The 10,919-nt window shown below is 42.2% G+C and overlaps 1 pseudogene; it reads left to right on the top strand.

Annotated features, from left to right (window-relative positions):
* The first annotated feature begins 8,329 nt into the window (after positions 1-8,329).
* Positions 8,330-9,687, top strand: LOC108532057 (60S ribosomal protein L17 pseudogene; annotated as a pseudogene).
* Positions 9,688-10,919: the final 1,232 nt, after the last annotated feature.

Raw genomic sequence — 10,919 nt, forward strand, 5'->3', positions numbered from 1 at the left:
CAGTGCAGATATAACTGTAACAGGACTTATTCTCTGCTGTCATGGCTCATCGGTCCACATAGCAATTATAATACAGTGAGATGGCACACTACTAGAAGGAAGAACAGGGTGCTTTGGGAATAAATAAAAGGCCCCGTTCTTCTTATCCTGCATACATGAATTGATGTGCCCTAATTTGGTCCTTTTCATTTACCTTGTTCTGAAAGTACCATAGGTTTGCTCAATCCCCTAATACTTACCTAGCTCCTCCAATGTTATTTTGGCCTCCTTGACTGTAGCTCCTTCCTGGGTATTTAACATCTGACTGTCCAGATTCAGCTTTCTGGCTGTGCGTGGTGCTAGGCCACAGTAGGCTGGCTAGAATAACAACTACTGATCATATCCTCAAGATGGCAGTATTGTATAACCATTAAGATCATGATGTGGCATGGGTTCATTAACATACCTTGCTGTGCCATACCATGGGATCTATTAAGAGGATGTCTGGGGTTTTGTTTTGTTTTCTGAGACAGTTTCACCCTTGTTGCCCAGGCTGGAGTGCAATGGTGTGACCTCGGTTCACGGCAACCTCCGCCTCCTGAGTTCAGGCAATTCTCCTGCCTCAGCCTCTTGAGTAGCTCGGATTACAGGCATGCACCACCATGCCTAGCAAACTTTGTATTTTTAGTAGAGACAGGGTTTCTCCATGTTGGTCAGGCTAGTCTCGAACTCCTGGCCTCAGGTGATCCACCCGCCTTGGCCTCCCAAAGTGCTGGGATTACAGGCGGAAGCCACCGCGCCCAGCAGAAGACGTCTGTTTTTATATCTTCCCTTAATCTTGAAAGAGATGAGCAGTTTCCTTCTCAGGGTGTTTTGTAGTCCTGAGATGCATAAACTGGAGAAATGAAAAAGCAGGTTCTTTGGAGTAAGAAAAATTTTGAGTTCAAGTACAAGATGCATCCTTGACACTTTTTGTGCACCTGGGCAAGTTAAGTAAGATATCTGGGCTTAAGTTGCCCTATCTGAAATTTAAAACAATGAAATTATTTTCCCCATGAAATTTTTTTATGACATAAGATAACATAGGTAAGACTAATATTGTATAAAGCACTGTATAAATATTAAAGCACTTTGGGAGGCTGAGCAGATGGATTGCTTGAGGACAGGAGTTCGAGACCAGCCTTGTTAACACAGCGAAACCCTGTCCATCTCTACTAAAAATACAAAAATTAGCCAGCCGTGTTGGTGCATGTTTACAATTTCAGCAACTCAGGAGGCTGAGGCATAAGAATTGCTTGAATCCTGGAGGTAGAGGCTGCAGTGAGCCGAGATCATGCCACTGCACTCCAGACTGGCCGACAGAGTGAGACTCTGTTTCAAAAAAAAAAAAAAAATTAAACTAATTATTACCTATGCATGGGAAAATCAATCAGGGTAGATGAAAACTCAAACTCAGTATCTTCACATTGATTAGAAGAAAGGTTCTAAAATCTTTAGAATAATCTAGAAATTTTTATCTCTGTTTCCTATGACACATCTGAAAGTCTACAGTGATGACCTTGTCAAAAGGAATCTTCTACATGAAGATATCAGAAGTGGTAATGTCATAGTTGTTACACTTTCTTATTTTTGGCTTTGGACAATAATTGTGAAGTTTCTATTTCAGCTGAAAGCTTGTCTCCCTCCCCCAGGAAGGTTAGAGAAAGTCACCTTTGGCTTGAATTGCCTAATAATAACATCAGCAGGGTTTATTTCTAAGAGGTTTATGGCCTAAACAAAGTGTTCTCACATATCCTATATCAACTAGGGCAGAAGCTATGGCAATCAATGATACAGTGTAGGACAAAAAAAAAAAAACAGGCTAAGAAGAATGACACAACTTGAAATTCTAAGCAACAAATTATCAAAACATGGCTTCCATATAGGTTAGAGGGGGCTAGAAGGTAAGTAGAAAGAGTCTTAAGTCTATCATTTGCCTGGCCTACAGAACACACACAGGGAAGCAAGATTTAGGAGTTCAGATCAGGTTCCGAGTCTGACACGAAGCAAGAAGGGTGTAGAAAGGCTGGTGGGTAGCTAAGGTTTAAATAGGTCAATTGGCTTTAGAATCTGACAGGGAGAGGCAGAAGAAATGAACACTGATGAGGTAGGAATAAGCAGCATTGTCTAGGAAGGATGGCTAGTGGGTACAGGAAGACAGAGGTGAATAACCGGGATCAGATAGCTGGATCAAGGAACCGGAGAGCACACCAGGAACTACTGGGTTTGAGATTCAGACACGATGAAGATGGGTGCTGACTCTCAAAACTGTGGGAGTTCGGGCACAGCTGGAAGTCAGACCCTGAGGGAACACCAAGCGGCAGAACTGAGATTCATTGAGTTGCAGATGAATTGTGTAAACGAGCCACATCAGGAGGGGGATGATTTAAGTCAAATGTAGGCCTACTTACGTAGTCTCTGCTACTTTACTCCCCATTCAGATCTAGAACAGGCAGTAAGCTCTGGACAGGACATATTCCCTGTAAAAGTAAACAGACATACATCATAGAAGAGTGGTGTGGAATGTAAGGAATCCTTCTCAACTGGTGTTCTTGAGTAAGCTCCCGCTTCCTCACACATACAATGGATACAATAGCTGCGGTTACCTAGCTCGTATACTGGCCAGGAAAAGCACAAGTTAGTGAATCACAAAATATGAACTATACAGTGCCATATAAATACAAACTGACTTTGTATGCTTTGTAGATTAGGGCCCTAAAACCCAAAGTTCTTTTTTTGCCCAAAGTTCTTTTTTTCCCTACTCAGGGTCCTGGCTCTGTTCACTGCAGAAAGTCTTTTTGCAGTGGTGTTGGGCTTAGCAGGATGAAATGGGAGCAGTTAGTTAGTTCATTTTCTGTGATAAGCATCAGTGCTTCCTGGCATTAGCATGGAGAGTTAAGAGTTAACAGGATGTGTTCTTAGGACCAGCTCTCCTCAGGAATGGCAACTCAAGCATCTTCCAAATTTACTCTCACAAAGAAGAGTTAGATTACTATAGTGAGTAATAATGAGTCACGAGGAGCAGTTTCATGCCCTTGCTAATGAACAATGCAGAGGAAGAGAATAGGGGCTGAGAAAAGAAAGGGACATAGAAATTGCAGAAACTCCAAAACACTATAAAATTCTTCCAAATAAAAATAGCTAACACAAATATTCCAAAATGTCACATATGACAGCACATTTCCAGGAATTAATGGTTGTTGTGATTAAAATAGAAAATTTAATACAATTTGATTATCTAAATATTGCCGGGACAGACTGATCAGAATAAGGTAATGGGAGTGGGATAGGAAACGCAGGCGAAATGCAGCATTTAGTCTTTTTTTGTGCTTCTCAAGTCCTGGCCTCATCAGTAACGTTTTCAATGAGTAGACGGAACATTGATGACTTGAATTTCCTCCCTGTCAGGACATATCTCTGGCAATGTATATATTACACTGCAGAGTGTTCATTGCAGATAAACGAGTTGAAGCCTCAGGCATTATTTCACAGTAACTCTTTGCCAAGAATAAGACTATGTTGAAGAGCAAAAGTCATTTTGTGTTTTCCCTTTATGAAAATCTATGGAAGGACTTTTCAGACTAAAAGAGATTTACAGAGGTCACTTAAGTAATGCCTCTCCCCTATCCCCAGGGAAAGCGATACTGAAAACTAAGGTATAATTATTGCTTTTTTTTTTTTTTTTTGATATGGAGTCTTGCTCTGTCACCCAGGCTGGAGCGCAGTGGCGCGATCTCGGCTCACTGCAAGCTCTGCCTCCCGGGTTCACGCCATTCTCCAGCTTCAGTCTCCTGAGGAGCTGGGACTACAGGCGCCTGCCACCACGCCCAGCTAATTTTTTGTATTTTTAGTAGAGACGGGGTTTCACCGTGTTAGCCAGGATGGTCTTGATCTCCTGACCTTGTGATCCGCCTGCCTCGGTCCCAAAGTGCTGGATTAGAGGCATGAGCCCACTGCAACCAGGCTTTTTTTTTTTTTTTTGATATGAGTCTTGCCCTGTTCCAAGCTGGAGTGTAGTGGTATGATCTCCGGCTCATCTGCAACCTCCGCCTCCCCGGGTTCAAGTGTTCTCCTGCCTACAGCCGTCACCTGAGTAGCTGGGACTACAGGTGCTTGCCACCACCGCCCAGCTAATTTTTTGTATTTTAGTAGAGAAGGGTTTCACCATGGTTGGCCAGTCTGGGTCCTCAACTCCTGACTTTGTGATCCGCCTGCCCTCGCCTCCCAAGTGCTGGGATTATAGGCGTGAGCCACCATGGCCGCAGCCCAAAATTATTGCCTTTTTTAAAATACTTTAGAAAAAAGTACTTTTGTCTCTTTCTTTTTTTTAAATAGATACAGGGTCTCATGAAGTTTTCCAGGCCCGTCTCGAACTCCTGAGCTCTAGCAATCCTCCTACCTTGATCTCTGAGTGTTAAGGATTACAGGCGTGAGCTACTGCGCCCACCCTCTAATATCTTCTAATTTGGGAATATCTTCTAATTTCTTTTCCTTTTTTTTTTTTTTTTTTTTTTGAGATGGAGTCTCGCTCTGTCACCTAGGCTAGAGTGCAGCGGCAAGATCTTGGCTCACTGCAACCTCCGCCTCCCAGGTTCAAGCAATTCTCCTGTCTCAGGCTCCCAAGTAGCTGGGATTACAGGTGCCTGCCACCACGCCTGGCTATTTTTGTATTTTTAGTAGAGATGGGGTTTCACTTTGTTGGTCAGGCTGGTCTCAAACTCCTGACCTCAGGTGATCCATCTGCCTCGGCCTCCCAAAGTGCTGGGATTACAGGCATGAGCCACCGCGCCTGGCCAGTATCTTCTAATTTCTAACTACCTATTTATTGCTATGATTCGTGGTTAGAGAATCTGATTTTCCTAACATTTAAGTGTTAAGGAGCACAAGTCAAGATCTGCCTGTCAGAGTTTTACATTTTATCTGAATTTTAAGAAGCTGTAAAAGACAAAGAGTATGTTAGTTTCTTCCTTCTACTTCAAAATATAGGAGTCATCATCAGTAATAGCACAATTTTTTTTTTCTTTGAAAGTACAAACAGGGTTTTACCATATTGCCCAGGCTGGTCTCAAACTCCTGAGCTCAAGTCATCTGCCCCCCTCGCCCTCCCAAAGTGTTGGGATTACAGGCATGAGCCACTGCACCCAGCCAATATCACAATATTTTTAAAGTAATCTTAAAATCTGACTTATCTTTTAAAAGATTACAACACTGAAGCCCAGGAAAATATTTAAGGTAGGGTCACAATTAAATTTAGATTTCCTGACCAAGGTCAGGGTAACATTTTCTGACATAATTTAATCTGTCCTTAAATACTCAACTAAAGGGATAATTTGGTTTCTCTTCCCCCACCCCAAAATAATTTTTAAGAATAAAATAGGCCAGGAGTGGTGGCTTACACCTATAATCCCAGCACTTTGGGAGGCCAAGGCAGGCGGATCACCTGAGGTCGGGAGTTCAAGACCAGCTTGACCATCATGGAGAACCCCCGTCTCTACTGAAAATACAAAATTAGCCTAGCCGGGCATGGTGGCGCATGCCTATAATCCCAACTACTTGGGATGCTGAGGCAGGAGAATCATGTGAACCCGGGAGGCAGAAGTTGTGGTAAGCCAAGATCATGCCATTGCACTCCAGCCTGGGCAACAAGCATGAAACAAAAGACATGAGATTACTTTTTCTTATACTCGGTTCACTGTAGTTTTGATTTTGAAGACATCTGTTCTTTTTTCCAGGAAACTCATTCTCCTCACCCCTGCCCCCTGCCGCTTGCTTTACCCGAATCGAAGTATCTGTAGAACTCAATTGCTTCACTAACGGGCAACAAATGTGTCTTGTTAGCTATGTCATGAATCAGACACTTTTAATAGCATCAGCACATCCTTGCAAACAACAGACTTGCAAAATTCTTGAGATTTTGAAATTGGGGGGAGAGAGAGAATAGGGGAATTGCACAATTAAATTTATTGAGTTTTAGAGCAATATGCTGGTCAGAAAAGAAAACCTAACAATCTCTTTTAAGTCTGTAAAGGTAAATGAAAAGATTAAATAGTCCATGAATACAGGTTTAATCACCACAAACTATATCAAAACACAATTGGAAATTGTTGTTTATTATACAAGGAACTTTAAGAAGTGTAGCATTTCTAGAAATACACCCTAAGCAATTAATTTTAGATGCCAGCAAAGATTTAGCTACAGGAATATTCATTACAGCATTACTTTGTTTATATTAGCAAAAGTTTGGAAACAACCAGAATACTCAACTAGGATTGGTTAGATGTTGTTCCATCAATATGATTCATATCTAACATACACACATTAAAAATGATATTTCAGAAAATTAGTGGTATGGAAACAGGTCTCCGACAAATCATTACATGAAAAACACAGATCTCAAAACAAAATGTACACCATCATCAGTTTTTGCAAATTTTTTTTGCCCCTCCACTGGGACGGAGTCTTGTTCTGTTGCCCAGGCTGGAGTGCAGTGGTGCGATCTTGGCTCACTTGCAACCTCTGCCTCCTGGGTTCAAGCTATTCTCTTGCCTCAGCCTCCTGGGTAGCTGGGACTACAGGTATATGCCACCATGCCTGGCTAATTTTTGTGTTCTTAGTAGAGACAGGGTTTCACCATGTTGGCCAGGTTGGTCTTGAACTCTTGACCTCGTGATCTGCCCACCTCGGCCTCCCAAAGTCCTGTGATTACAGGCGTAAGCCACTGCGCCTGGCCAGTTTTTGCAAATTTTAAGAAATGAAAAATAAAATACGTACTTACATTTTTTGGGACAGGGTCTTGCTCTGTTGCCCAGGCTACCAAGTAGTGTGATATGCAGATATAGTGATACACATACACATATATACATATGCATAGAAAAATGCTGGAATTTTATACAGCAAAATGTTAACATTTGGTGATTATCTCTAAGAGATGTTTTTTTCTGATTTATCTAAATTTTCTAGATTTTTCAAATGTCACATTTATAAGAAAAATAACAGTAAATATTTTATACATATATAAATATATATATACACACATATATACATTTTTTTAAAGATCATTAGGTTGTCTGGTTGGGTGCAGTGGCTCACACCTGTAATCCCAGCACTTTAGGAGGCCGAGGCGGGAGGATCACTCGAGCCCAGGTATTCAAGACCAGTCTGAACAATATGGTGAGACCCCGTCTGTATTTCTTTTTTTTTTTTTTTTTTTTTTTTTTTTTTTTTTTTTTTTTTGAGACCAAGTCTTGCTCTGTCACCCAGGCTGGAGTGCAGTGGCGCGATCTCAGCTCACTATAACACCACAACTTTTGCCTCCTGGGTTCAAGCCATTTGCCTGTCTCAGCCTCCTGAGTATTTGGGATTATAGGTGCAAGCCACCATGCCCAGCTAATTTTTGTATTTTTAGTAGAAACAGGATTTCACTGTGTTGGTCAGGCTGGTCTTGAACTCCTGACCTTGTGATCCGCCCAACTCAGCCTCCCAAGGTGCTGGGATTATAGGCGTGAGCCATGGTGCCTGGCCAGTCCCCGTCTCTATTTCTAAAAAAGTTTAAAAAACAAAAAAAAAACCAAAAAAACGGCCAGGCACAGTGGCTTATGCCTGTAATCCCAGCACCTCGGGAGGCCAAGGTGGGTGGATCATCTGAGGTCAGGAGTTTGAGACCAGCCTGGCTAACGTGGCAAAATCCAATCTCTGCCCATTTCTACTAAAAATACAATAATTAGCCAGGCATGGTGGCAGGCATCTGTAATCCCAGCTACTTGGGAGGCAGAGGCAGGAGAATTGCTTGAACCCAGGAGACGGAGGTTGCAGTAAGCCAAGATCGTGCCATTGCACTCCAGCCTGGGAGACAGAGTGACACTGTCTCAAAAAAAAAAAAAAAAATCATTGGGTAGTAAACATATGGAACTTACCAATCTTTAGAATCTAGAAGCTATATGAATCAAAAGAATACATAGGTTCAAAAAATAACATTAATTGAAATACATTTATGGTTAATGAGGCCATAAAAAGTAAGAAATATATGCAGAATGTCTCAAATGTGTTTGAAGTTGCTAACTGTGGAAGCTAAAGCAACTCCTCCTGGATGAGAGGCTAAAGCAACTCCATGTTAGGCCAGGTGCAGTGGCACATGCCTGTGGTCCCATCTACTCGGGAGGTTAAGGCAGAGGCTTGCCTGGGAGATTAAGGCTGCAGTGAGCCATGATTATACCACTGCACTCCAGCAAGGGCAACAGAGCGAGACCCTGTCCCAAATAAATAAATAAATAAATAAATAAATAAATAAATAAATAAATAAATAAAGCAGCTCTTTCCCTAAGTGACCTGAGGTAATCTGTGAAAATGGTTCACTATTCACTTGACCCGGTTTGCACATCAAGAGGTTCCAATCTTCATGTTCACTTTAAGAACACTCGTGAAACTGCCCAGGCCATCAAGAGTATGCATATACGAAAAGCCACGAAGTATCTGAAAGATACCACTTTACAGAAACAGTGCGTACCATTCCGAAGATACAATGGTGGAGCTGGCAGGTGTGCCCAGCTCAAGCAGTGGGGCCGGCCACAAGGTCGGTGGCCGAAAAAGAGTGCTGAATTTTTGTTGCACATGCTTAAAAACACAGAGAGTAATGCTGAACATAAGGGTTTAGATGCAGATTCTCTGGTCATTGAGCATATGCAAGTGAAGAAAGCACCTAAGATGTGCCGCTGGACCTACAGAGCTCATGGTCAGATTAACCCATACATGAGCTCTCCCTGCCACATTGAGATGATCCTTACTGAAAACGAACAGATTGTTCTGAAACCAGAAGAGGAGGTTTTTGTTTCCAGAAGAAAAAGATATCCCAGAAGAAACAAAAACTTATGGCATGGGAGTAAATTCAGCATTAAAATAAATGTAATTAAAAGAATAAACAAACAAACAAAGCAACTCCATCTTGGAAACTAAACTACCATTTTGGTTTAACTGCAGTTCCAGGAAGTCCTTGAAAATTCCCAGTTTATCTGTTGTTCCTTGTGTAACAGCAGATATTTACTGTAAATCCTACTCTTAGGTCAAACAACTTTGATGTTATCCACTTCAATGGTCCTACAGCTCATATCTGAACCACTCCTTTCCCTGTGGTATATAAGCCCCAGGTCTAGTGGGTGATGGCATGGGGATCTACCATCTTGGCGTCTGTTCCTTGAACTCAATTGCTTCTGTTCATAATTTCCTATTAAATGTTTCTTTCTAAAATATTGTATTTGTCAGCTTCTTTCTTCAGCATCCCAACTTCCTCAGACTTTGGGGTACTTTTGCACAGACCTGCCCACTGCAAAACACTGTCATAGATACAGCAATCCACTTTCACAAAACCCCATGGACAATGCAGAGGGGGAGAACAGGGACTGATTAAAGAAAGGGACAGAAATGGCATCACTATCCAAGACTGAAAAACAGGCTGCATGCATTATCGCTCTGACACAACTGTGTATTTCTAATGTCTTCATGTTTTCAATCACTCCGTGAATTCCCTTATGCTGATTATGCACAGGACTATGTAAGACTTAACACCTGACGCTGGTGGCTCACACCTGTAATCCCAGCATTTTGGGAGGCTGAGGCAGGCGGATAATCTGAGGTCAGGAGTTTGAGACTAGTCTGGCCAACATGGAGAAACCCCATCCCTACTAAAAATACAAAACTACGGCCGGGCACAGTGGCTCGTGACTGTAATCCCAGCACTGTGGGAGGCTGAGGCGGGTGGATCACCTGAGGTCAGAGGTTTGAAACCAGCCTGGTCAACATGGTGAAACCCCATCTCTACTAAAAATACAAAATTAGCTGGGTGTGGTGGTGCATGCCTGTAATCCCAGCTACTTGAGAGGCTGAGGCAGGAGAATTGCTTGAACCTGGGAGGCAGAGGTTGCAGTGAGGCAAAATCGCGCCATTGCACTCCAGGCTGGACAATAAGAGCGAGACTCCATCTCAGAAAAAATAAAAAGAAAGAAATACAAAAATTAGCTGGGCATGGTCGCACGTGCCTGTAATCCCAGCTACTCAAGAGGTTGAGGCAGGAGAATCACTTGTACCCAGGAGGCAGAGGTTGCAGTGAGCTGAGATTGTGCCACTGCACTCCAGCCTGGGCGACAGAGTGAGACTCCATCTCAAAAAAATAAATAAATAAATAAAATAAACAACACTTGGGACACAGACATTTCTGAGGCATTCCATTTTTCTGCTTACTTACACTAAACAATTCTAGAGATTGGCAGGCTACCCTTCTGTTTTTAGCATCCATCTAGACTTCTTGTGCTTGTCTCTATCATTTTACTCGAAGCATGTACGGGCTACCAGTGACCGTTCCTTGAGTAAACACTGTGGCTTAAAAAAACCAGTTTTTGTTTTTATTATTTAAAAACACTTTTGTAGAGATGGGGTCTATGTTGCTCAGGCTGGTTTTGAACTCCTGGCCTCACAAGATCCTCCTATCTCAGCCTCCCAAAGTGCAGGGATTACAGGCATGAGTCACCACACCCAGCCAAGAAAAAAAGAAGTTAATAAAATTCATCTCGAATTCCCTACGAACACAGAAGTAATCCCTGGGACAAGATTGTTCAAATTTGTGTTCTACTCTTTCCCTTTCCTCTTTCTTTTGGTAGTAGTTGTGGCTCTAGTCCTGTCATTGCCACTAAGATATCTATGATTTTGGGCAAGTAACTTTGTCTTACTGGGGCACAAATGACACCTGTGAAAGTACTCTAAATTGCAGGCTGGGTACAGTGATTCATGCCTGTAATCCTAGCAGTTTGGGAGGATGAGGCATGAGGATCACTTGAGTCCAGCAGTTCAAGACCAGCCTGGGCAACAAGGCAAGACACTATTTCTACAAAAAGTTTAAAAAAAAAAAAAAAAAA

The sequence above is a fragment of the Rhinopithecus bieti genome, unplaced genomic scaffold (assembly GCF_001698545.2).
Source record: "Rhinopithecus bieti isolate Rb0 unplaced genomic scaffold, ASM169854v2 scaffold_7673, whole genome shotgun sequence".
NCBI classification, from domain to species: Eukaryota; Metazoa; Chordata; class Mammalia; order Primates; family Cercopithecidae; genus Rhinopithecus; species Rhinopithecus bieti.